The 24,514-nt window shown below is 36.2% G+C and overlaps 1 protein-coding gene across 6 annotated transcripts in view; it reads right to left on the minus strand.

The window, feature by feature from the left end:
• rn (rotund) overlaps positions 1-24,514 on the minus strand; it is a 464,377-nt gene that overhangs the window by 403,774 nt on the left and 36,089 nt on the right. For 2 of the 6 annotated variants that reach the window (XM_073987491.1, XM_073987469.1), the window contains exon 1: positions 9,628-10,753. The exons of 2 other annotated variants lie outside the window; for them this stretch is intronic. The gene's annotated coding sequence lies outside the window, so the exon portion shown is untranslated. Of the gene's footprint in view, positions 1-9,627; positions 10,826-24,514 lie in introns of those variants that run through there. 2 more of the 6 variants (XM_073987477.1, XM_073987485.1) reach the window with 2 other exon arrangements.

A 24,514-nucleotide genomic window follows, 5' to 3' on the forward strand; every position in this document is an offset into this window, starting at 1 on the left:
TTTTCCAAAATTAAAAAAAGGTCCTTGGGTTTTCCTAAAACTCATATAACTCTTATATGAATAAATCACTTTTTTCATATCAAAGTGCATATTACTCTCGTAGCCTAAATGCTAAGGGTATAACCAGAATTACAGAAATTTAATCAGAGATTAATTGTTGGCATTGCGCTATCGCCAGATTTGACAGCACCTTATAATTTTCGTTGGGGTTTTTTGAAAGAGCGTGTGTATGTGAACAAGCCAAAGACAATCATAGAACTTAGGGACAACATTGTAGAAGAAATTCGAACGCTACAGCTACAAATTTTTAAAGATGTAATGAAAAATGCTCCAAATCGAGTCCATCTTTGGTCGACTCTGTGAAAAAAATAAAATATAGTTTGTATTCTCCGCCTTTATGGGGGGTATTCTAAAACAAAATGAAAGTATAACTTATCACCTTTACATTAATACAATACGGAAGTTTAGCATCCCAGTGAGTTATCAACAAAAAAAGGGAAGTCTTTTCGCCTGGGCCAAACGAGATATACAAGAGTCAGGATAAAATGAATATTCACCCTGAGGTAAATCTTAAATGAGAGCCAAAATTGTAAGTCCATAATTAAATTAAAAATTTCATTACAATTTATGATGAACGATGTTCAAAGCTAGGTTGTTATCTATCCTCGACCTATTGAGATAGGACAAATATTTCAAGGTATTATATTACTTCTGGTCAAATCCAAAAAGTTCTTCATCATTTTAATATATACTACACGCAGAGAAAAAAATTTGATTCATCCAACAGTATTCGAAGAGAAAAATATGTATTGTAAAAATATTGTTAGCCTCCCTATGTAGTATTGTGTCTCTAACAATCGTTTATGTCTAACTCCAACAATTGTTTTTATCAAATTCAACAAGAGTTTTTGTCAGCTAGACAATATTATTCTCTTTTCTCGATAGTAGATCCTGTTTTTTTAAAAAAACTATTTTGGTGAGTTTTGTTTGTATGACAGGATAAGTTTTTGTTCGTCTTTTGTGTTTGTACACGTAGGGGATGAAAGATACCAAGGAACGGTCCTGACCGGCTTTAACATGGCAAAGCCCAGGATTTATCTTGGTCCCTCTATCATCTTAAGTGAACACTGACCTCCACATGGTGTCACCTTTTACACCCGTTAAAGGTAGTGAGCTAACATGTGCCGAGCTTTCACCCATAAGAACGTTAAACACATGGGTTTGGGCGTAGGGTTAGTAACTCTCCCCTAGAAAATAGCAGCCTACCATACAAAAAAAACTAAAGAAAAGAAAAACAAACCCCTCTAAAGTTAGCGACCCCCGCAAACGTTTTAAGGACCATGATTTGCGAATCTGCACCTGGAATGATTGCACTCGTTATAGAGAAGGTGCAGTCTTCGCATTGACAGACGTACTTGAAAAGTACAAGGCCGATATTACTGCCATACAGGAAATACGATGGATTGGGAAAAACGTCACAACAACACCTAAATGTGACACACTGTATTACCGGCTGTCTCCAGATCAAAGAACAATAGATCAAATTGATCACGTTGTGATAGATGGAAGACATTTATCGAGCTTGTTGGGTGTACGATCGTTCCGAGGGGAAAACATAGACTCGGACCACTACCTTGTTGCAGCAAAGGTACGTACCCCTCTCAATGTTGCAAATAAAGCACGAACAGACACATCCCGGAAGTTGGATATAGGTAAGCTGTAAACACAACAGATAGCCACTGCATATTCCATTCAGCGGACCCAAGTGCTTAATGAAAGCACCGCTCGTCCTGATAACATATCAGCGCAATGGGTTAATATTGTCCATTCCATGCAAACAGCCGCAAAATCCATACTTGGATACCAGAGACCTCCACCAAGGAATCCATGGTATGATCAGGAGTGTCGTGCTGCTACCGAAGAAAAAAATGCGGCATATAGGGCTTCTTTCAAATCCGTAGCAACGTGTAGCGCACGAGAGAGGTATAGGGAGAAATGGAGAGATGAGAAACGTCTTTTCCGCAGGAAAAAGAGAGAAATGGAAAAGCGGGAGTGTGAAAAAATCGAGATGTACAGGAGTCAGAATGAAGTCCGAAAATTCTATTCAAGAGTGAAATATCAAACTGATGTCTTTGGTACAAGTACATCCTCCTGTAGAGACCAGCAAGGTAATTTGGTAACTGATACTGATAGTATTCTTTAGTGCTTTAGACCGGGCAAATCCATCATTGACCAAATATTTACCTAGAGACAAATCCTGGAAAAGACCCAAGAAATGCAGATCGTCACCTTTCATCTTTTTGTCGATTATAAAGTAGCCTCAATATGTACTTTCAAAAAATGCATACTAGAAGATGTTTACATTTTCTGTGTTGCATAGTGGTATATTAGAAAATAACCATGTATGTTATCTGATAGCGTTCATCAATATAAACGGAAAGGTCAAGGTCCTCTTCCAAATGTAACTTGTGTGGGTGGTCCATTTAACCCGCTAAATATTATGTGGTCTCCATCTAGCATTGCGAGCGTCTTCTTTGACAAAACTCAAAGCTTATTCAAAATTAGTAACCTGCAGGGCGGCTACAAAATCGGGTAACAAGTTATGTGTTTGCGATCATCACCAATAACTAATGAAGTGTATTCTGGTCCGCCCTCCATAAAAAATTTCAAACGTAATTGCTGCCTGGAGTTTGATTACAATTTTTAATATACAATTTTTATTGTCGAATATTTTGCGGAGTTACATGAATTTTGGGCAAAAAACTTATAATGTCCTTTACACATTGTGTTATTGGGTATAATAAGTTTTTAGGCTTTAGAAGTAATTTTTATAGTGGAAAGAAATAATGAGTGAACATCATTATGCCACTCAATGCCATTATTTTCCCTGTGTTTAAAACATTTGTGTTATAACCAACGACCCGATAAAAAATATCTGTAGCGTTATTACAAATATTAGATGGACAGACCCACACACGCGCACACATAGGTAGATCGACTTAGCATTCAGTTTTTCGGAAGTTTTAATATAATATCATCAAATATTCATTTATTATACTCTCCTTATGTGGTGCAGAATGTTTCGAACAAATACAGTTTTCAAGTAATTGTTTTCTCACTAAGAAAGCATACACTTTTCATTCATTAATTAGTGAAAAATAACAAATCTATTATATAAAACTGAAATGACGTTTGTACGTTAATCAAACACTCGACCAATTTATAACCGATTTGTTTCGCGTTTGTCCTAAAATGTTTATATTTATCCAAGGATGCATCTGACAAGCTTTATTTTGTAGATATCACGAAAAATCCGCGAAAATTTGCAAAAATATATTTTGGAGGCTTTTGTTGTCGACTTATTTATTTCCCACTTTTTTACTTTTTAGCAAAAAGCGTAAATGCACAAACTGTAAGTGACATTTTATGTTTTGGTTTTATTAATATTTGAAAGTTCTAAAAAATTATTTTACTTGCGACAATCAAACATTTGAAAGAAATTAAAAAGATCCAAATTGTCATCGTTTATTAGTGGTTTCAAGTGATGAAATTATTTTTGGTTTATTACTTGGGAGAGTAAATACATACATTACGGTCTTGATTTTGTGACCGTAAGTAACGACAAAAATGCCTTTTATGTGGTTGTGTTACATATTCTGTCATATTCCAGTACCGCGAGTCAGAAGATTCGAAATTACGCTAATTAATGGTATATATGTAGGTGATAAAGAATACACATAGTGCAGTATTAAATTTACCGTGTTTCGTGCATCAAAATATGGATCGTTATCAATTTTTTTTCTGTAACAAGTAAGAACGGCGTTAAGTTCGGTCAGGCCGTACTTGTTATACCCTCCACCACGAGTTTTACACAAATAAAATGGAACAAATTTCAGCAAGTGCGGTAAAACAATGTGGCTAGCCTTGAAAATACCGAAATTTTGGAGGTACCGTTCAATGGGGGCTATAACAAAACGTCGATCTATACCTAAAAATTTCTGGCGTAAAGTTTTTAGACTCAAAGAAGACTAAATATCAAATGTCCGATATTTCAGTAAAACCTTCAAAATGCCTAAAATCAACATGAACGCTTTAATGGGGATATAGGAACCCGCTGACCAATACTGATAATTCTCATCTGGAATATTTGATAACCCCATGGAAGACTAAATAACAAATTTCAATCTTTCAGTGGGATATTGACGTCACAACTTTCACAATTACGAAAATCGGGAGGTACAGTTCTATGAGGGCTATATCGAAACGTGGACCTATTCCGAATTTCAGTCTGAAAGGCTTTTACCTCCAACAAAGACTAAACACCAAATGTCAGCCATTTCGGTGGGTTGCTGTGGTCACAACCTTCAAAATACCGAAAATCGAAAGGTACCGTTCTATGGGGTCTATATGAAGCCGTGGACCTATACCGACAAATTTCTGGCAGAAAGTTGTATACCCCCAATGAAAACTAAGTACCAAATTTCAGCCATTTCGGTTTGATAATGAGGCTGAAACCATCAAAACACCGAAAATCGGGAGGTACGTTCTATGGGGGCTATATGAAGGCGTGGACCTATACCGACAAATTTCATATGGAACGTTAAGTACCCCAAATGAAGACCAAATACCAAATTTCAGCAATTTCGGTGAAATATTGAGGCCACAACCTTCAAGATACCGAAAATCGGGAGGTACCGTTCTATAGGGGCTATATGAAGGCGTGGACCTATACTGACAAGTTTCATATGGAACCCCACATGAAGACCAAATACCAAATTGAAGTCATTTCGGAAGAATATTGAGTTCAAAAATTTTAAAATACCGGAAATAGTGTGGTACCGTTCTATGGGGCAATACTAAGGGGTAAACCTGTACCGACAAGTTTCTGGGGGAAAGTTTTATACCCCAAAAGAAGACCAAATACCAAATTTCAGCCATTTTGGTGGAATATTGAGGCTAAAACCTTCAAACTATTGAAAATCGGGTGGTACCGTTGTATTGGGGCCATATCAAAAGATGGACCGACATAGCCCATTTGCAACACCAAACGTCATAGTTGTAAAAGAAACTTCTATATCAAATTACAAAGCTATATCTTAAAAATTGCGAACTGTATCTTGATTTCTTTTCCTGTCCACAATTTTAGTTGCAAAAATTTTTCGACCATGGATACCCCAAATGCCTAAATTACGTAATCTAAAAAATGTGTTCAATCAGGTGGTACCTTAAAATGGGTGCTATATCAACGTGTGGACTTATGTATGTTAAAAATTTTTGGTTGAAAAGTTTTGTGACTGCAGGGATCCGAAAATGCCAAATTGGTACCGTTATATGAGGCCTACACCAAAACATGGACCTATATTGACAACTTTAGGTGGAGAAGTGTTGTGACGAATAGGAAGTTCAAATATCAAATTACAGCAAATTCGGTCAAGAAATACAGCTAAAATTCTCAAAATACCGAAAATCGGGAGGTACGCTTAGATGGGGCTCTATCAAACAGTGGAACTATATTGAACATTTTTAGTGAGAATGTTTTGCGGCCGTTGGGAATATCAAATGACGGATAGTTCCGTCAAACAACCCCTCAAAATAACGAAAATCGAGAGGCACCGTTATGTGGGGTCTATATCAAAACATGGACTAATGTTGGCGCTTTTTGGTGGAGATGTTTTGTGACCACTGGGAACCTCAAATGTGAAATTACAGGTAGTTCGGTCCACAAATGTAGCGAAAATCCGCAAAATATACCGAAAATCGGTACGCACCGTTTTATGGGGCCTATATTAAAACGTGGACCGATATGTAGTATAAAATATACAATTCCGTATAGTTTAATCCAAAAGTAATGACTAATGTAACTTATTTGGAATCCCATTTTGACTAGAAATTTGGATCAAAATGTAAAAAAGGAGGAAGAAATGAAGAAGTTATTCATTTGTCTAATCCTAGGAAGTCTCTAAGATGATGGAAATTTTTGCAGACATGAACTGCCGACGGTGTCCAATAACACGATACTGTTTAAACTGCACGATTCACCACCACTGAAAGATAAAATGATAATGGAAAACTTGAAAAAGGAATAAAGATAATAGCATACTAAGGGGCAGTCTGTATTTGTACTCTAAGGGGAACAAACTCGATCCATCGATTCATCTCCCCGAATCGGTGAAAGGAAGTTTGTGGAATGATATTGCAAGCAACTTTGTGAGGAAAAGCACGTCAAGTTCGATCAACTAAATTTGTTTTTATTAAAACTTACGGCCCCAAAATGTCGGCCACGAAGATTTTGAATAGTGGTGTCGAAAATTGCAATATGTTCGCCAGTGTTGGTACTTAAGAACTCTATGCTCCTACTAAATGTGTTAGTATCACTCTCCAAAGAAGCTCAAAGTCAAAGAAGTCAATGGCGAGGCAAACTGATAGTTTGCCTTTTTCTTATGTGCAAGCACCTTCCTGCGAGGATAAATGTAGACTCCATAACAAGTAATTCGTTTAATGCCTAAATTAAAACTTTGGGACTGGGACAGGTCAGGCAACATCAAATATTCAACGGTGGTAAAATACCCCTCAGTGTAATGTTGACGACATTTCCTGAATTTTTGAGCCATGTAAAACTTCTCGATAAAGAGTAGATCCCATACGAGTATCATTAAGTTTATATGAATCGAGGTTCACTCATTGATATGAAAGAAGTCCATTCTGCAATGTTTGTGTAATAATTACATTATTATACAACGTTTACTACTTTCTACACTTTTTATGCAGTGGCCGTGCCGAACTTTTTATACCCTCCACCATAAAATACTCTGAGCTAATATAAAAATTATTAGTTTTCTTTCTTTTGTGAAATTACCTATGCACACAATTTTAGCTGGGAAAGTCACTTGACCACTAGAAACCCTAAGTGTCAAATTATAGCCGATTCGGCCAGATCATATGGGGGCTACAAGAAAACGTGGACCTATGCCTAAGTTTCTTGGTCATTGGAAACCCTAAATGTTAAATTATAGCTAATTCGGTCTGACAATGTAGCTAAAAGCGTTAAAATAGCTAAAATCGGGCGGTACCGCTATATGGGGGCTGTAGCAAAGCGTGGACCTATGACCATTACTTTTGGTGGAGAAATGTCTTGATCACTAAGAACCCTAAATGCCAAACTAGCTAATTCGGCCAGAACATGTAGCTAAATGGGGGCTATAAGAAAACGTGAACCTATGTCCCTAATTTTTGGTGGTTAAGTTTCTAGCTCAATGGGAACCCTAAATGTCAAATTACAGCTAATTCAGTCTGAAAATGTCGCTAAAAACGTCAACATATCTGAAATATTTGTTTCGAAATTAAAGTTTAGTTAAAGGGTTTTTAACTACTCTTACATAAAAATGTGAACACATTATTTGCATAAAATGTACTAGAAATTACTTTTTTGTGGTTTACTTTTTGCAAATCCTCAAAATTGAAGTCGAGTTTTACTAACTAGGCCATTCCTAGGCCACTCACTCTCAATTTTTCTTGGAGAATATTCAAAATAGTGCCAAGTTTACAAAAAAGTGTTGCCAGCTGCATATATTTGTATTTCCGTGTGTAACGTCAAAAATATTAACGATCCCTCTGGTCGTTTTAGTGAATATGTTATATTGGTGTGTTGTTTTGTGTTTTAATTGTTTCTTTTGGTTTTTTCCTTTCAATATATAGAAATATCTATGAACATTGCAGTTTCCGAATCCACAAAAACTTCCCAGTAGTGGAATTCTGTAACTCAGTTTTCCAGTTACCGACAAAATTCGGTAAAATTAAAACGCAAATGTATGAATGAAAAGTATTACTAAAAGTTAACCACAATGTTGATATCGGTAGGACTTAGCGACAACGTTATTTTGGTTGTTAACTTACCGAAAATGTTCGTTAATTACCGAAATTATAAGCATTTTTATTTTACCGATATTTGTAGGTATCTCCAAAAATAAGTCACGGAATTCCACTACAGGTGTAAGCGATTTTCATTTAAAGTTTGTTAAGGTTCATCGTGCATGACATTGTTTTATAAGGTGGCGATACAGTCTGTGTGTTGTCCCAATTTGAACTTCTATATCTCAAAAATGCTAAAATCTACGAAAATACCAGATAGGTCAATTTTGTAGATAATTTTCACTGCTACAACATTTTCTTTAGTCTCATTACGATAGGACTTGCCGTTTCCAAGTAAAATCGTGAAAACCTAAAGAACACTTAAAAATGTGAACTTTGATCGCGATTTGTTTGAAAATCATTCCGACGATTTTGTTTTGTTTTTTGTTTTTTCTCATCTATGATTATTGTAGTTTCAGAATCCGCAAACACTTCCCAGGTGTAAGCACCTTTCTTTTTAATTTAGTTAAGACACACCGTGGACTCCATAACAAGAAAACATCATTCTCTATGCGTCGATTTATCCTTGCCTTAGTCGATTTATGTTACTTTGGCTTAAGTAAGCACTTCAAAAACGAAGCCACAACTCGTCAAACAAAAATAACGCTTTACAAAACACTGATACTACCCGTGCTGATGTATGGTTCCGAAGCCTGGGTACTTGCGCAAGCAGATAAGGCAGTGCTTGGCGTGTTTGAGAGAAAAATTCTTCGAAATATCTACGGACCGATCTGCGTTGACGGTGAATATCGACGTCGTATGAACCACGAGCTGTATCTGCTATACAAGGACATCAATATAGTTAAACTTATCGAGATGCAGCGATTGCGTTGGCTAGGCCATATAATAAGAATGAGCGATGATGAAACCGCTAAAAAATACAAATACAAGCCACATGGCGGTGCACGCAGAATTGGCAGGTCAAAGAATAGATGGCGCAAACAAGTGGATGAAGAGATGACAAGGCGCGGTATTCCAGAAAGCGAAGCACTAAACAGAGAGAATTGGAGATCTTTTCTTAGTTCGGTCTATGGAACAAATGTTCTGTAATGGGCTATCTAAGTAAGTAAGTCCCGATTTACATTGGGCAATTTTTCAAAAGATCCAAAACCTCCTATATATGTTTGCGCGCAAATTGATTCTTCCAAGAAAACGCCTTAAAACTCTGAAATACTCCATAAAAAAGATATTTTGGGAAAAAATAATTTCTGTTGCATAGCCGGTGTTTGATCGGTCCATAAATAAAAGCCTCACTTTATGTGATTGCAGGATTGCGAAATATTGTCGTTGTCAGGCGACGTCTATAAAAATTATGGAATGGTTTTTGAAAATAAAATTATGCAGAGGAAAAGGTTTATAAGAAACAGAAAATTCTTAATTTAAAATCTATTTTATAGACTGCAGGAATAAATTATTTGTGTTGGGAATAAACATCTCATATTGGATTAATTTATTTTCTTTATGTCACTGTCTGATGGCCAAGCCGACTGATACTTTTTCTACATGTTTCGAAATCAGAATGTGCTTTGGCGTTTTAAAATATCTTCGTAAATTCCATTTAAGCATTTATTTTCAGATTTCAAACTTTCTTTCAAAATCACAATTCAAATATGTATCTTTTTGATTTCGTTTCATTCTTGTATTTTGTTATCATTTTTTGTTTCGTTGAGAAAACACGTTTTTATCGGTTATTATCTTTATCTTTCACTTAATATTCACCTTTGCAATTTTCACTTTCGTTTATTAAAGGTCGTTTTTTGCACTCTTGACCACTAATAACACTTATTTTGAAGAACGACGAAGAATTGATGGATGATCGTGGTACACCTTCTTTATTGCCATTTCATGTTTACACGCGTCGTCAATAAAGACAACCCCGAAATTATTTCCACTTTTTTGCAAGTTTTCACATTAAACGTTGTAAGAATGTTGTAATTATTAAAGGGGCCGGCTTTTTTCTACTTCTTCTCTTTTTTTCACCGCAATATTGTAACGCAAAAACAATTTTCTTGATCGACAAAAATGCCATAAAATTGGTCACCTATAGAGAGAAGAAGCAACCACTAAATGCACACTGAACACTGTAATCGCGCGTTTAGAATGTTAAGTTTATTTGTTTAGGCCCGCGTAATGCTTACGTACTGATCGTTGATTATTTTTGCAACTGGTCGGTTTGATTGGTGGTTGCTTATGGTGGCAAGATCTTGTTCGCGAAAATATTTGCAAAACACTAAACATTGGTGCCCTTTATTTTTTCTTCTTCACTTCTTGGGCAGGACAATATAAAACTTGCCAAGTTACTTTTGGCCACTATGGTTAAAATTACCGTTTTCTGATAGTGCAACAAATACAAGTTGTTACCAACATAAAAAATATCCCGCGCGTTTTTGGTCACAGTTTCAACAATTTTTTCCAATTGAATGTTGAGTAGTTTTTGTTTTTCTTTTGCACCGTTTCTTCTTTGATTGTCGCCAAGGTATGAATGTGAATTTTATTGCAGTTTTTGGCATGGTGACACGGTGTTACGATTATTGGTTACTGGCCTGGTACCACTGAACAAGCCTTTGGTAAGTATTTAGTGGTAGTTGTATTGGTACCGATACACAAAACACACAGAATAAAACGCACGACGGCCTGAGTGGCACAGCAAAAAAATTGTGTGCTGCCAACTCGAAAGAATTCCGTACGCGAATGCTGAGTCTGAAACGAAAAAACCTTCGAAATGCCTCTTCAATGACTATGGATGATGATGACGACGACGGACAACGATTGCTACCGACGTTAACGACTGACTTTTGTCTACCACCACCAACATCCATTACTCACGGCTGGCTCCCCACGTACTGTTGCTGCTTGGTGCTACCACTTTTTCACAGAGCAGCATTCGTTTGTATGCTGTGTGCTCACCATAAAATCTAACTGCCGCCTCTTGATTGCTCTTATTTTGCTTAGGTTTAGTTTGTTGCGCTCTGTTAGAATGGTCCATGATTTTGCTGTGTATCCAAAATACGGCGGGTAGTGTGAAAGGTGATGGGGAATTTATGCGATTCACATTTAAGATGTTCACATTTAAGATGTTCTATTGTACTGGGAATTTCAAATATCGGAATTTATGAGAAGATCATACGGTATTCTCAAAGAAAATCTCAAAATTTTCTCATAAAAAAACTTCTAAGTCTTTTCATAGAACACCTCAAATTTCTCTCATAAAACCCATCGTAGTCTTCTCATAGAATACGCCAAAATCGTCTCATAATGGTCTTGTCATAGAAGACTAAATGGTCTTTAAATAGAAAAATTCAGGGTATTCTCATAAAAGAATTCAGGGTATACTCATAGAAGACTTCGAGATACTCTTATTGAAAATTTCAAGGTCTTATAATTGAAGGGCAAAATGTCTTCTCATAAAATCTTTAAGGACTTCTTTTAGCAGACTGTAGGTCTCTTCATAGAAAACCAAAATGCTTGTCGCAAATTACCACAAATATTATCACAGAAAACCTCATTGTCTTCTCATAGACAACTTCAAGTCAACTCATAGAAGGCCTTTTTCTCATAGAAGACCTCAAGGTCATCTCATAGAAGGCCTATATTTCATGTCATAGAAGACCTCAAGGTATTCCCATAGAATACTTTAAGGCCGCCTGATGAAAACCCTCAAAGTTTTAAATCTTTTCACATAAGACTTCAAATTCTTCTCATTGAAGATCTCAATATCTTCTCATAAAAGTCGTCTTGTTAAAGACTATAGGTCTTATCATAGAAGACCACAATTCTTCCCGAAAATAACAACAAAATCCCAGCAAAATGTTCGATACCAAATATGCAATTCAATCATGGGTGCAAGTGATCTGGCATGTCATACTTTTAGCATCTTCATCGATGAATTTTATATGAGCGTGGACCCGAAAAGATGCTATTAATTTTTGGATCCAAAGCATGTCATTTACATCAATGCTTTGACATGTCATTTTCACCAATGCTTTGGCATGTCATTTTCACCAATGCTTTGGCATGTCATTTTCACCAACCCTTTGGAATGACATTATCATTATCATAATTAATGTTATATATTTAGAAAAAATGTGTATAAATAAAAACACAACATTAGTCTCTATTGTATCGATGGAGTGTGTTCAAATGCTGATGAAAAGATCGGATCTTTCACGACTTCCTTTGCATGGGTTCAAATGCTGATGAAAAGACCGGATCTTTCACGACTTCCTTTGCATTGGTTCAAATCATAATGAAAAGATCGGATCTTTCACGACTTCTTTTAAACCAAAGCAAAAGATGCCATGACATCACGTCATCGCATGGAACCCCTTCCTTCAAATTTTGCTGGGATATTATCATAGAAAAACTCAACTCTTCTTATAGAAGATCTCAAGGTCATCTCAGAGCAGACCTCGTATTCTTCTCATAGAAGACCACAAGCTCTTCTCATAGAAGAGCTCAGAGTCTTATCATAGAAGACCTCAAATTCTCCTCACAGAAAATTTCAGGGACTTCTCGTAAAAGACCTAAAGGTCTTCTCGTAGAAGACCCAGAAGTCTTCTCATAAAAGACCTCAAGGTCATCTCATAGAAGACCTCAAGGCCTTCTCTTAGAATACTTCAATGACTTCTCAAAGGAGATCTCAAGGTCTTCTCATAGAAGAACTCAGAGTCTTCCCACAAAAAACTTCAAGGTCTTCTCGTAAAAACCTAATGGTCTTCTCATAGAAGACCTCAAGGTCATCTCAAAAAAGACCTCAAGGCCTTCTCTTAGAATACTTCAAAGTCTTCTCTAAGGAGATCTCAAGGACTTCTCATAGAAGAACCCAGAGTCTTCCCATAGAAGTCCTCAAAGTCTTCTCATAGAAGACTTCAAGGACTTCTCATAGAATACTTCAAGGTCTTTTCATAGAAGACTCCAAGGTCTTCTCATAGAAGACTCCGATATCTTCTCATAAAAGACCTCAAGGTCTTCCCTTAGAATACTTCAAGGTCTTCTTAAAGGAGATCTCACGGTCTTCTCATGGAAGACCTCAGGGTCTTCTCATGGAAGGCCTCAGGGTCTTCTCATAGAAGATCACAAGATCTTCTCATAGAATACCTCAAGGTTTCCTTATAGAAGACCTCAAGGTCTTATATAGAAGATGTCTGGGTCCCCAAGGACTTATCATAGAACACTTCGAGGTCTTCCCATAAAAGACATATTCAAAGAAGACTTCATGGTCTTCTCGTAAAAGACCTTTTAAATCTTCTCACATAAGACTTCAAATTCTTCTCACTGAAGATCTCAATATCTTCTCATACAAGGTTCTCTTATAGAAGACCTCAAGGTCTTATATAGAAGATCTCAGGGTCTTTTCATAGAAGACTTCATGGTCTTCCCGTAAAAGACCTCAAGGTATTCTTATAAAAGACCTCAACATGTTTTCGTAGAAGACCTCAGTGACTTCTGAGTGTAGACCCAAGATCTCAAGGTCTTATCATAGAAGACTTCAAGGTCTGTTCATAGAACTCTTCAGTTTCTGACAGAAGATCTCAATGCCGCCTCATAGAAGACCACAATCTCAGGGTCTTCTCATAGAAGATCTCAGGGTCTTCTCATAGAAGCCCGCAAGGTCTTCTCATAGAAGATGTCAGGGTCTTCTCATAGAAGCCCGCAAGGTCTTCTCATAGAAGACTTCAAGGTCTTCTCATAGAAGACCTCAAGGTCTTCTCATAGAAGACCTCAAGGTCTTTTCATAGAAAACCTCAAGGTCTTCTCGAAGAATACAATAGTTCAAAGTCGTCTAATAGAAGACCTGAAGGTCTTCTCATAGAAGTCCTCAGGATCTTCGCAAAGAAGACCTCTTCCCATGGAAGACCTAAACGTCTTCTCATAAAATCTCTAAAGGTATTATCATAGAGGACCTCAGGGCTATCTCATAGAAGACCTCAAGGCCTGCTCATAGAAGAACTGAGGGTCTGTCATAGAAAACCTCAGGGTCTTCTCATACAAGATATCAACGTATTCTCATTGAACACCTCAAGGGCTTCTCGTAGAAGACTTCAAGGGCTTCTCATAGAAGACCTCGAGGTCTTATATAGAAGATCTCTGGGTCTTTTCATAGAAGACTTCATGGTCTTCCCGTAAAAGACCTCAAGGTATTCTTATAAAAGACCTCAACATGCTTTCGTAGAAGACCTCAGTGCCTTCTGAGTGAAGACCCAAGACCTCAGGGCCGCCTCACAGAAGACCACAATGTCTTCTCGAAGAATACAATAGTTCAAAGTCGTCTAATAGAAGACCTGAAGGTCTTCTCATAGAAGTCCTCAGGATCTTCGCAAAGAAGACCTCTTCCCATGGAAGACCTAAACGTCTTCTCATGAAATCCCTAAAGGTGTTATCATAGAGGACCTCAGGGCTATCTCATAGAAGACCTCAAGGCCTGCTCATAGAAGAACTGAGGGTCTGTCATAGAAAACCTCAGGGTCTTCTCATACAAGATATCAACGTATTCTCATAGAACACCTCAAGGGCTTCTCATAGAAGACTTCAAGGGCTTCTCATAGAAGACCTAATAGTATTTTCATAAAAGACCTCAGGGTCTTCCTATAGGAGACCTCAAGGTCTCCTCAGGATCTTTTCATAGAAGACCTAAGGGTTTTTCATAAAATACCTCTGAGTCTTCTCATAGAAGGTCCCTGAGGTCTCATCATAGAAGATTTCAAAGGTTGCTCACAGAAAGCTTCAGATCCTGCCAGAAGATCTCTATCACAATGTCTTCTCGAAGAATACAACTGTTCAAAATCTTCTAATAGAAGACCTAGGGTTCTATTCACAGAAGACCTCAGGATATTCTCATAGGAGACCTTAGTTTCTTCTCAGAAAACCTTATTCTCACGAAAATCTTAGGGGTTTCTCATAGAAGATCTTTGGTGTTCTTATAGAAGACGGCAAGCTCTTCTTATAGAAGAGTGCAAGGTCTTCTTATAGAAGACCACAAAGTCGTCTTAAAGAAGACTCCAAGGCCTTCTTATAGAAGACCACAAAGTCGTCTTAAAGAAGACTCCAAGGCCTTCTTATAGAAGACTGCAAGGTATTCTTATAGAAGACTGCAAGGTCTTCTCATAGAATACTTCAAGGTCCTCCCATAGAAGACTTCAAGAGTCATAGAACATTTTAAAAAATCAAATCTGAATATATAAACATGTTTTCCCAAAACTTTTCATACGGCCCAATTTGTTGCCAACATACATCTAAGAGACTAAGCAAAAAAGAAAATCTCACATTTCCCCTTTTTGACTTGGGATTTGGGTGCATTTTTTCCGAAACTCTTTTTTCTCTATAGCCGAAGTCGAGCGCAAAGAAATACCCACAGTAGCAGTCGGCAACAATGTTAACAGAGGCCGCAGCAAGCAGCCCGAATGGACAAGCGAAAAAACAACGACAACATGGTGTTCAGTAGCTTTTTGCTACTGTTTCAAGTGTGTTGTTGGTTTTTGTCCCTCTTGCACATGATGTTGTTTAACGAGTTCTTACTCATGTTTTGTTTTTGTTATTCGTGTTTTGTTGTTTTTTCTGCCCCCCCTTACACACACAGTAAACATAACATTAAAGCGGACTCGTTTTTTGTCATGATGTTGGCGTTGTGGCAAGCTCCCCACACAATGTGTTGTACTACCCTAGTCTAAATGTTGCAGAGATACACATTAACGTGTTTTTTTTGCTCTCTTTAATGTTTTGTTGTGTTTTTTTGCCACTGCCTGATTGCTGTTGCTCCTACTGTTAACGTTGTTTGGTTCACCCAAAAACACCAGTAGCTTACAGTGTGCGCATGCTCACATTTTGAGATGCAATTTGCCTGCCATAAGAGCAATGAAGAGTATTGAAGAAAAAATACCGAACAACGGTGGGGAGTTTTTCCCCAAGAAAGAGTATTTGTAGTAGTATAGGTACAAATGTAAGTGTGTTGTCTGTTGGAAATCATGGTCAGAAAACAACAAAAAGAAAAAAATCGCACTTTTATTTATTCTTATGGGCTTTGCCATTAGAGGGAGCAACAGTTTTGTTTGCAATTTTTGAGTGGGTTTTGTGTGCCATTTGAAAATGAAATGAGATTTCTGTTTGCATTTTAGTTGGCTGTTATAATTGAAAAGCCAATTTATTTGGGTTTTTTCTTCTTTAATTAAAATAATTTATTGTTATATATGTTTGTTGGAAGTTTTTGTACCCAATCTTTGATCTCAAAACATTGAAAAATCGAAATGAATAAGAATTAGGTTTGTTAATTAAAACAAACATAAACTGCATGTAAAAACATATTGACTGTAAACTTAGGAATACATCCCAGAATGTAAAATATTAATTTAGGCATAATGGCGAAAATTACTACACGTGTTACAAATTTCAAAATAATCCCAAAACAGACCTTCATTTAAATTAAATGATCGGTATCTGTAGGGCTATAGGAAACTTTCCCACCCAGAAAGAAATTATGAAAACTAGAAATTCTTGTGCTGAGGTAACGGAGAAGACGGTCAGTATACCGAAGTAATCATTAAGTTTATTCCTCATATTCACAACATAATTGTTAATTTACTAAATTAATAAGTGAATTTGTTCGCCAATGGTTTTGGACACGTTGCTCTTTGCTTCATTGTGCCATGGCTCTCTGGAAGTGACATATAGGCGACTTGGCAGAGACAGTGGTTGATAGGCTCGTTGACTGTGATCCAGATCTAGCGACTTCGTATGCTTTCGGTTTCCCTGGTACCCAACATAATGGGAAAGTATTTGTTAGGTTTCGCAAGGCTGTTCTGCACTGAATAACAGCTTCAGATTTGAAGCTTAAGAATTTAATTGCTTTAAGAGCCGCTTGACTATTCACAAAGATTGTCCCCGATTCAATGATATAAGCATCCCGACTTTTTATTAATTGTACTGCCTTCCAGATCGCGAAGATCTCTTTGTCCAACTTGTATGAGTACCATAACCCATCATGGAACCGTCTGTATAAAAAGACAAACCGTCGAGAGGAGGGCCCACTTCATCATACATCTCCTTAACGAAAGTGCAGTTAATATTTTTACAATGTTATTTATTGTTGGTGCGAAAGTACCAAAATCACTGCCAAATTGGTTTTCTCGCAATAAGTTAAGTATTATGAATTTCTGACTCAAACGTTAATATCACATGGACATAATGCTGGTTGTCTACTTTTGTGTCCGTCCGTCCGTCTCTCTAGCTATCTCAACCTTGACATCACCCAATTTTGATCGAATCGTCACAAAATTCCTAAGAAAGGAAGAAACCTATTGATTTTGGTAAGAGGATCCGATAATATTCATATACAATATATATAGACATAGTCATATTTTATATCTCGGCCTTAAGACTAAAGAATGCAACTATATAAGTTTCTGGCCCAATAATGAAAACGCGAGTATTTATCATCCAAAGCGGTTTTATGGTTTTTCAAAGTATTCTCCAGCATGGTTTTTACACTTGCATGGGCTCAAACAAATTGTGAAAGCACTTTTCCCACTCCGGTTGAGACATCTCCAAAACTTGGTTTATTACGCTTTAACGAAAATCGTTGCCCACGCATTTTTTCTTGACGTGCGGCGATAAAAAGAAGGCATTGGGTTCCAAATCAGGACTGCATGGTGGATGACCCATCAGTTCACTACACGCAGAGAAAAAATATTGTTAGAACAATCATATTCTAAGATCAAAATAGTGTATTTTAAAATTCTTAAAATATGTATTGTTGGCGCAACAATATGTTTTGTGTCGTCATGTTCCCTAATATAAAATATATGGTTGAAACAACAATATATATTTTCAGATTTTTAAAATACACTATTTTGTTCTTAGAATATGATTGTTCCAACAATATCTCTTCTCTGTGTGTATATAGGTTAAAGTCACCAAATTTTTTTAATATCGTTTATACTGACTATCGCTTATAACATCCGAATTTCGGATGGCGGCAGTGTGTACTTTCAGTTTTAACATATAATTTTGTTTTTTTTTTTCAAAATATTCAAAAAAAGTGTTTGCAACACAAGACAAACCTGCTTTTGCAAACATTTTCGTCGGTGTTGTGTGAGGTTGCCAAAGAAAAACTTCTCATTGAAGATTTTTCTTTGTTCACCTTTATACTTCGAGCTGACGATTGATGTTTGGAGATAAAACATTTTTTGTTGAAGAAGTTATTGAAAAATAACTTCGGTGGAGAATATTTACAAACAAGAAGCAAGGGAACTGGTGAGATCCTGTGGCGAGGATCGAAACTAGTCTTCCCTGCCTTACCCCTGACGAACAATGCCACACTTTATGCACTAATGAAATAGTTGTTTTTAAATATTAAAACGACAACAATGGGATTAAGACAAACTATTTTGAAAAAAAAAAAAACAAAATTGTAACAGCTATTCCAATAAAAAAAACGCCATCAATGCTCGATATAATTTTGTTTAAAATGTTTGTTATTGCGGTAAAATCGGCATATAGTATACAACCTACGAATAACTTTTTTACAATATTATAGTTTTATATTTTAGACATTTACATTTAAAGTTGCTATTTGTTGCTTTTTTTGAGTTATATCATTTTTTTTTTTTTTTTTTTTTGTAAAAATATATCGACTGCCTCGCAAGAAGTCCACTTTTTGGAAATCGTTTCCAAGTGTAAACACGTCGTTTGAGACATAGAAAAAGGTATTATGTTGCGTTTTTATACCCTCAGCATTTATGCTGAGGGGTATATACACATTCATACGGGTGTCTCATCGAAATAATTGTTTTAGACCCCAAGTATGTTTTGACGAAATCCGTTTCAGACAATTTGGAGTCGATTTAGCAATGTCCGTCCGTCTGGCTGGCTGGTGCGCACGATAACTCTCGAACGGATCAACTGATTCAAATCAAATTTTGCACTTTGTTAAATTTTGCCCAAACTTAGTTTGAAGATGGGCAATATCGGTCCACTCCCTCGGGTACCTCCCGCACAAAAGTTCAAATTTTTTCGCAACAATTATGCGCACGATAACTCTCGAAGGGACTTACCGATTTGTTCCATACTTTGCACGTTGCAATATTTCTACCAGACATAGATAAAGATCTAATATGGACTATATCGGTCCACTCCTTCGGCTAACCCCCTCACAAAATTTTGGAAAAGTGCAGTTTAAGACCTCCTCTCGACGTTACAAGGTTTTTCAAGGACAAGTCCATCCTTGCTGAGAAAATGGCCCGTAAGCTGTAAAAACCCGCTATGGCACCTTGGCTAGTAGATAGAGCGCTGGATAACTCTCGAACGAATAAACCGATTTGGTTCAAAATTTGACGTAATATCTTGCGCAAAATTAAAACAATTTCTAAGATGGGTCAGAAGGAGATGACCGCTTCTGGTACCTCCCCCAAAAAAGTTAAAAAAATTTCGCATAACTCTCGAAAGCAGTAACCCATTTGATCCATACTTTCAACATATGTCCGGTTAAATAACAACATGTTGCGCTCGAAGCCGCGGTTACGATGGTACACTTATTTTGAGTGACAACTCCATACTTCTTGAGAAAATGACCGGAAAGCTGTAAAAAACCCCCTACTAGTCCGGTCAAAATAGACATGCGTATAAGGGGGAAATAGCAAAAATTCCCACAAAGCTGAATTTTGGTGGAGAGCTAGGGTTGGTCATTAGAAGCAACGTCCTAAAAGTCCCCATCGATCCCATGTGTGCAAAACAAGTTATTCGGGGTCACAGTTCAGTTTTGGGGGCATTATTCGGTTTTTTTTAATTTTTCTCAAAAACGGTAATACTTAGCAAAAGCTAGCTAAAGTAAAAGTTGTAGATTTAATAATTGTCTACCAGATTGGTCTTTGTGATTCTTAAAAAAGACTTACCATTTTCGAGATATCTCGATCTAAAGGTCAAATAAAATATTAGCCGCGTAAGTACATTATGAGGCGAACCGGTTAAAGTAACGACACTATGTGTTAGATACTTCCGTAAGCTTTCAAACGATATCCACTTTGCAGTAATCGGTTCGGTAGAACCGGGTCTAACCCGGTTTTTAAATTTGGCCTTTCGGGCCTAATAACCGGCGAACCGGATCCGCAACCGTTGAAAATTATACATTTCAGTAATCAGAGCAACAAACTCTACCTTCTGACAAAACTTGAAAAAAATCGGAGAGTTTTCGTTGGGGTCGTTCCCGTTGGGCTTTCGATTATACATGTGGGTTAAATGGGCTATTTTTGCATAAAATGACTCTAACATTGAATAACTCTACTAAACACGCTCCGATTTTGTTGGAATTTTTTTAGAAGATAGCTATAATTTCGCTCTTCAAGAAAATATATATTTTTTGGGGGACAGACCCGATTACTTCGCTTATTTTAGCCCGAACGTCTGAATATGTGCATATTTCCCTTGTAAGTGCATAAAAATCATGTGTTTTTTTAGAACAGCTATATCTCAAGAATGGTTCCTTCTAAGAAAAAAATTATAAGGGCCAAACTTATAGATAATTTTTCTGTCTACAATATTTACTTTAGTCACTTTTTCATTAGATCAACCGTTTTCAAAAAATAAATCCGAAAACCTAAAAACCCTTAAATTTTGACCTTTGACCCCGAATAATTTTTTTTTGCACACATGGGATCGATGGGCAAACCCTAGCTTTCCACCAAAATTCAGCTTTGTGGGAATTTTTGCTGCGAGGACGTTTTGGAAATTTTTACCAAAGGTACTCCTAGTGGCCCTGTTTACAGCGATATACTATTTTTCGCAGGCACATAAACGTTTCCTGATATATAAATGATAGTTGGGTGCGATATCTATCAAGAGGAATGATTTAAGCATAAGACCCACTTCCAAATTTATCCAAATCCATATTTTGGTCGATTCATACACCCAAAATTTTGAAAATCCCTAAATACATACGTTTTTTGGAAAAAAAGTGTTTTAATTTATACAGTCTGGGGTATATCTCTTTCGGCAAAGCCGACTGATACTATTTTCCTTGTTTTACCCTGGTCGGAAAAGGTTCACTGAGTTCACGTAGTTCAGATACAAGGATTATCGTCATCCATGGTTGGGGTACATTGCTAAGAAGCCGCCTATCACTTTTGGATGATAATCGGATGATATTTGGCGGAGACAGTGTGTAAAAATCTGATAATTTATATTTTGCAACGAAAATTTATAATTGGCCGCTATTTTCCTTTATAAGTGCACTGATTACGAAAGGTGGACTCCTGGCATTTCCATTAATGTCAATAGTGACGATGTATATGTTCACTTACTTACACTTACATATATTGCAAAATTTGTAAAAAAAATCAATTTTTGTTGTTGTTTTTTTTTTGTCATATATGTATATTAATTAACATTTTTGAACAAAATCAAGTATTCTATGTAATATGAGGTGCTTATATGTTATACATCATTTGTGTTTTGCAAAATAAAAAGTTTGATGTTTCCGATGATTAAATAGGCATTTGCAAGGCCGCCATTTTTATGTATGGTAACATGGGGCGCCTTCGCCACGTTTTTGTTCTAAATGTTCTCATACAGACACCGTTAAAGTTGTTTCGAATATTATGTTTGGTACATATATTTGCATATCTTGACTTTAAGTTTTGATATATAAATGGTGATAATTTTGTTTTTAAAATATTATTTTTGAGAATTTACAAAATGTGTAAAAAGTGGCGAAGCCTCCCCACCCATGGGGCAGCTTCGCCATCGACATTGAACATTCTCCAACGGACTCTTAAACTGTAATTTACCATTATTCTTCCTTAAATATCAACATTATACAAAAAAGGAACATGTTTTCTATTGAATAATCAAAAATGATTTTAAAATTCACAAAAAGTAACCGATTCTAGCGGTTAATTGAAGTAGGTACCTTGAATTTAGGTACAAAAATCATAATATAACTAAAACAAGATACGTTTAGGATAATATTTGATTTTAACTTCACATTATAGTGCGCTATATCTATGGTATAAAGATTTAAGTTAGACATGACAAACTTCTAACATTAACCCACCACGCCCCTAGCATGGCATAGGCGCCCCACCCCTTACATATTTCATATATTAATATATTGACATTTGCAATTGCTTTTTTCATGCGAATTATTGGGATTTATATTCTTCAGTTGGTGTCTTCTAACGGTATAAAATGTGTTTTTGATATCACAAAAGGTAAGGAAGAGATTACAAAAAATACTTACCATAATTATTTTTCCCAATACCCCGAAAACACAAAATCTCGTGCGTCCGCTATCATACCTATGACACAACTGCCAACTTTTGGGAGATGATAGATCTTCATTAAACTCACAATTTTACCTTTAACGGATTTTTTTCTAGCACTTGTATTTTGCGAGAAAATCGTCGCTGGCGTAGCCGCCCCATTGGCGAAGGCGCCCAATGTTACCATATTTAAATTATACATTTTATGAAATATTTAAGAACGTTCCACTTTTTTATACTATTCAATCTGGTCGGTAACACAAAAGTGACTAATCGGCGTTGTTTTAAATACATGCCACATTAAGATCAATTGTTTGAACTGAGCTTTTCGAATCAGTGTTTACCTAAAAATTAATAATGAAACAACTGCATTGGAATTCTCACCCACATATATATTTAGCAGTTCCGTTATTTAATCCCCTATTTTTCACACCGTATCCGATCATCTTTCACAATAATTAGCATCCTTCTTCGTTGTAAATGTTGTAGATATTGAACTGAAAATGCGTCCTCTAGCGAGATTTACATACAATAAAAAGTGTGGATCCCGGTATATATTAGACTGAAACTCTGTTATCTGACCATGCACATCAACATAATTTGCATCAATTGAAAGGTCAAATATAACTTAAGTGAGTGGAATGTTTATTCCAAAAATAAAGATATGGGCATCATATTAAAAGATATACCAATTTTCAGCCAAAAGTTTTGAACCATTATATCCGTCAATTACTATCTGATTATCATGTTAAATTGCAAGTTTCTTCTTTCGGGCGGTCGGACTATTATTGCAGGACAACTACAAAATCGGATAAGAATTTTGTTTTTGGTCCACTTCACCCCTTACGACCATCACTAACAACTAATGCGATCTCTTCTGGTCGGATGATGCATAATTGAGGCCTGGAGGTTTCATTACAATTTTTAATGAACGGTACACAGCTTAAGATCGCTTTATCTCGTCGAGATATGAAAAACGGCAATGTTACATAAATATTTCGCGATGTTACATAAATATTGGGCAAACAAGAATGTGGAAATGGTATTTATTATAAGTAAATTGAACGAAAAAGTTGTAAGTCCCTTCAAAAATACAAAACTTTACAAGGAAAAAGTCGTAAGTTCAAAGATATCCAAATATCTACCAAGCACGATGAAATTTGATCAAACAAGCCGAATAAATAAACGAGAAATACTGTTTTTTACCATTTTAAACAGTGATAAAATTAGTCGCTATCAGCTTGTGCTCCGAGCAGAGCTGTAAATACTAATAAATTGAAAGAGATTATACTAGCGGGTTAAAATTTTTGATTCGTTATATTCGTGGTTGTTTTAAGAAGTTGAATATGTATGCAAGTCTAACGGAAAATTCTATGGGAACAAAAAACTTTGTTCGTTAGAAACGTAGTTTCTTATAACCGATGTTCGCTATAACCGAATTCTACTGTACAATTCTTTATTTTCGTCCACTTTTGTATATAAATCATTAAAAATTTATATGAAACAACTTAAGTCCACCGTTATTAATTTTTACGCAAAAACAAACCAAATTACCTATAGTGCACTGGTGCGTATTCTCGTTATTAAGTAGAAAAATTACAATTACAGTCATACGCACCAATGTACTAATGTGAAAAAATACAAGATATTACATACCCAGCAAAATTTGAAGGAAGGGGTTCTTTGCGATGACGTGATTTCATGGCATCTTTTGTATTGGTTCAAAGGAAGTCATGAAAGATCCGATCTTTCATTAGCATTTGAACCGATTCCATCGATCCAATAGAGATAAATTTTGTGTTTTTATTTTTACATATTTTCTAAATGTATAAGATTACACTATGCACCACCGAAAATGCAAACAACTTCTAGTATGCATTTTTTGAAAGTACATATTTAGACTACAAAAACCCTAGTAGGGTTTTGTCCTGTCAGATCCATTTCGGATTTTATGGCCTCATCTAAACCGGGCTAAATCTGCACTTTTTTGCATTTATCAGGCCTTTATCTCAGAAATGAATAGGAATTTAGCCTTGCTGTCTTTAGCAATATTGTAGCCCTAAACTAGTAGAAATTATCTTTTGAAAAAACTACATAAGAAAAACTCCATCTAGGGCATCAAAATGTATAAAATATAGAAAATTTTACATAATTGCTGAAATTCTGGTCAGTATCGGCTAAACTATTAGGAGTTTCGCAAAAATCTTTCAAATAAAGTTCTTAACAATTCTTTAGAACATTCTGAAACTCTAAAATGCTTACTTCATGTTGTTTCAGCGGTATTTTGCATCATATCTTTTACAACACGTATTTCAAACACAGTTCACACCAACAGTTTATTCTCGCATTTCGGATTTCAC

Source organism: Musca autumnalis, unplaced genomic scaffold (genome assembly GCF_047663935.1).
Source record: "Musca autumnalis isolate F117 unplaced genomic scaffold, ASM4766393v1 scaffold_1, whole genome shotgun sequence".
NCBI lineage: Eukaryota > Metazoa > Arthropoda > Insecta > Diptera > Muscidae > Musca > Musca autumnalis.